This window comes from Pinus tabuliformis, chromosome 6 (assembly GCF_031772625.1).
Source record: "Pinus tabuliformis cultivar Carrire ecotype Pingquan chromosome 6, CPIR1, whole genome shotgun sequence".
In the NCBI taxonomy this organism is placed as follows: Eukaryota; Viridiplantae; Streptophyta; class Pinopsida; order Pinales; family Pinaceae; genus Pinus; species Pinus tabuliformis.
Window position 1 is genome coordinate 1,531,337,417 of NC_142292.1, and position 4,621 is coordinate 1,531,342,037.

Consider the following 4,621-nt stretch of genomic DNA (forward strand, 5'->3'; position numbering starts at 1 on the left):
AGATGCCCAAATTTCTTCCAACTGTTGTTGCTCTTGTTGCATTTCTTCCTGTAGTTTCTGTACATTTGGATCTTCCTGTAGCGAAGTCCAAATTTGCAAACTTTCATCTAAAAATTTCCCAGCCTACCAATGATGAGAAGATGCTAGCCATTACAGTCTTTAGGTCAGTCTCCCTCTGATCCCATACTTCCTATGGAATAGTTGGTTGTAGCTTCATTTGCAGCTCACTAATCTGCATTTCATACTTGAATTGCACTGCGGAAATTTTGTCCTTATACCCCTTCACTGCAAGGCCGAGCTTCACAACCTTTTCTTCTACTGGCTCTTCCTCTCAGACATCAAGGTCTAGAATCTCTTTACATGTGGCTTCGACCACCTCCTTGATCTTCTGGTGTTCCTCTGCCATTTGATCCTTTTCTTGCATCACCTACTCGAGCTTCTGCCAAAGTGAAACTCACTCTTTTTCTACTTGTATATTTAGCTGTGATGTATGTTGTTCCCTCAACTTTAATTCCTCTATAATCTCTAAATGCAGTTTTTGTAGTCTTGGCAATGACACTATTGCAATTTTCATGTTGACGTGCTTCCATTCTTTAGCCCATTGCTGTAGTTTGGAAGATTCAAACTTTAAGGCTCCTACATGTATCTTTGCTAGCCTCGCTGCAAGTGTAGGCTCTATATTCCTTTCTTGTCCAATCCTTTCCTCTATCTACGCAAGTTGTCTGATCGCCTGCGCTAGCATCTTCAATTATGCGACACTGGTCAGAAGTGCACCGTAGCAATATTTTACTATGTTCCAGGATTTTGTTGTTTCTTCCTATATATTTTCCCCTATTTGATCTAAGTCCCCTTCAATAAGGACCATGAGATCCTTCATCTTATTGGTCTTCTGCTTCTTCTTTTTCTTTGAGGAAGCTTCGCCCTCTACCTTCCTTTTCTCCGCGACAATTTTTTTATGTTTCTACCTTTTGTGTCTCCTTGATCTGCTCATCTCCATCAGGAGGATCCTGCTGACCCTCATCATGTTGCTCTTCCTCCTCTGACTCATATTCAACTTGCTCGTTATATTTTCCACTGGCTTCACCATGTGAAGTGTCCATGTCTTCTTCTTCTATCACACTGTGTCCTATTACCTCTAGCGGAGTCATCCATTATTTGGGGCATTTCTCTATATGTTCCGCAAGATCATCTTTAGTTAAAATATATGGAAATGCATGCAACTTCTTCTTCGTATTCCCGCATGCATATATGTATACTGTGTGAAAATATTCTTTGAACTTCACCACATAGATATACTGCTCGTATAAGCTCGACGAGAGTTTGGGATGCTGGTTCACTAGTATGTGTAAATCCATGTGATAAAGTACAAAAAATATTTAGTTTTCTTATGCACACGATGCGTTGGTGGTAAACCATAGCAAAGCATACCTCGTGACTTCATAGGTATCTGTAGGCACCTGAGGGAACTATGATTCCTCTGGTTTTCTACAAGCCAACATAGCAATAATTAAGGTCAACCAAGTGTAGTGGAAATTTGTACCTTTCTCCTAGACCTTGGGACAGTCATCCATGACCTCCTTGCATAGGTATCTAGCCCAGTTATAGTGAACTTAGTTGGTATGTTGTGCGACTAATGACACCACCAACGTAGGAACTTGTTCGTGCAGAATTTCCTCATACTCTTCCCATCCAATATGTGTTCTACGAAGTGAACTTCTTTGTCACTAATTGAATTTATATCATAACCCCTCTTTCCTTTGACCAACCCAAAAAATTTTCTTCATATTTTTCACTATAGCGTTGTGCTGATCCTTTCCAATGAACTCCTCCACGGGGCTTCGTCCTTAGTATGGAAATCTTGTGATCCTTGAGATCAGCATAGGGTCTATGGATATCTTATTCCCCAACCATAAATTTCCATCATACACCATCACGGACAATTTCCTTACACACACTATGGTCCCTGCACTTCTGCCAAAATGTGGCATGTTCAACATATTTAGCAGTCCTGACCGCACCAACTCATTCGCCCATTTTTGTGGCTCTAACCTTGTCACTCTGCTATCTAGGTAGTGTACCTATTTAAAATACCAGTCTGGTGCGAACTAAGGGTAGTTCTTCCTATTGTTAAAATCATAATCCGTGAACTTGAGCTGCATATTTTTCCTAAAACTTATCGTTAAAGGGTACTGCTTCTGGAAACAAGGGTGTAACTATGCCATACTTTGCATCTTTTGATTCTTTTACAAGGTTAGAATTTGGTTTCCTTGCTGGGATGTATGGTGGTATGGGTGATAAAAATACTGCTCCACCTTCCTCTGCCTGTATCTCCTCTACTTCTTCGTCACTATCTTTGACTAACTTGGGATTTTGCTAAGGTTTAGTGGGTTTCTTATCTTATTTCTTCTTACTTCTCACTTCCTTGGTCAGATTCTTTCTCGGCGATCTCCTCTGTTTATGCGGTGATGGTGCTATGGTTGATGCTATTGCGAGTGTTTCAACTAATGCTATGGGCGTACTAATGGCTTCCATGATTCTAGATAATCCCTTCTCACGAAAATATCGCACAATTTCTTCCCAATATCGTTCAGACGACATACACAACAAAAATCTATGCACTTCTTTGCACTATCAACACTCAAGCTCTCAATTCAGCAAAGTTCTTAATCTGGGTGGGATATGGCTATTTATAACAATTATGAAATTCAAACCCCATCATTAGATTTGATTTTGTCCATATTGCATTCATATTTTCTCATTAATTACATATCTATCCTTAGATTTTGCTAATATGTCCTCATAAATGCAACTTTCTGCTTATTTTTCCCTTTTAACAGACATATTTATGTTTTCCAACAAACTTTGATGCATTCCACACTGTAGCGCATATCCTGTCTTCTGTCGTGGCTTCTGCAAACTTTGACGTACCCCAGACTGTAGTGAGGTAACTTCCTACGTCGAAGCTCTCTGGAACGTAGTTTATAGTCCAGTACCCACTTTCAACTATAGGTGGCACTAAGAATTTTCTCCTTTCTTCCTTAGAGCAAAGCAATATGGGTAGGGTTGTCCCTGTACAACTTCAATCTACTGCGATTTACTTTTTCCCAAATCACTTCTCCATTTAGATTCGTTAATTGAACTGCACCTCCATCAGTAATATACTTGGTAGCATATGGGTTGTTGAAAATAACAACAAGAAATGATAAAAATAGAATCCAGAAATTCCAGTTTAATTTGTCCTTGAATTAAACTGAGAATTAAAATTGAATTCTATTCTCATAGCAACTTGTAATAGAAAACTAGAGTGATTTGAGTTAGTTAACTTAGGAAATTCGAGTTGGAATTCTTTCTGAAGTCATGTATATGTTCTCCCTATATTATAGGGGTCCATAATGAGTTAATTGTGAGTTGTAATTAGATAGCTCAATTTACTGAGTTAAGTTAAGTTAAATTAGTTCCAAACTATTTGAGGAACTAAGAGTGAGTTAACAATCATTTGGTGCACTAATGCATTAACTAGTGCTACTCCAGTTAACTGAAGATTCCCTCATCAGAAACTCATGCATGTCGATTATGAGAAAGACTTAGTTGAGACTAGAATGCAGTGACAGTGTACTATCAATTGTATAATTTTCTGAGTTGTAAAGATGGTGCATGAAATAAAGAACTGAACCTTGAAGGGATTGCACAATTTTGGATGCACTGGTTTCCTTTTAAGATGGGTTATTTAGCCATAGGAATTGCACAAGGAAATAGGGACTTGGAGAGATGGAGAATTGGCTAAGTGTTGGCCAAGATTTTGCTTGTGAGTTGGAGATTTATTTTACTGAGTGTTGGAATTGTTCTTGAGAGAACATCATTGTGTTATCATCTTGGATTTCTGATTAATACAATATAGATAATGGGGTTTTTAACTATTGTTTTCCCTAGATACTTATTGTGTTATGTTCCATTGATGTTCTTCCTCTTGTCGATTATTGTTTTGCTCGATCTTTATGTGCTTTCGTTGTAATGAGTAGCAGTAAATTCTTGCCTCTTATTTTAGTAGATTACATGAGCTTGTGAATCTACAAGATTTTCTACAGGGTATCAGAGCTGAGAACAATATACTAGAGGAGATTTCAAAGTTTTGAGTTTTGGGTTACAAGTGAAATTCAAATTTGCAATACATACTTTAGGATTGACAGATGATGTTCTACGATTTGCAGCTCGAGTATACCTTGGATGACAGCTCGAATTATATAACCAAGAAGGACAAGATGGAGGCGATGTTGGAGGATAATGGCTTGAAGGAATTCATTGATCAGGACATTCCTAAGCCACCAACATCATATGCTCAGAATCTGGACGAATGGAAGAAGTGTGTGGCAAGGGCGAGGCGAATAATCCTTGAGGGAGTTCGAGACCACATTGTCTCGAGTCTCCATGGGAAGGAAAATCCACATGCTATGTGGAAAGCATTGAAGGAACTTTTACAAAATAGCAGTGACCAAAGGAATTTGGCACTGAAAGATAAACTTCGAAAAATTAATATGGAGGCAAGCGACTCAATTCCAAATTACTTGACCAATTTCACTCAACGTCGTGATGAGCTTGGACTTGTTGGAATCACAGTTTCCAA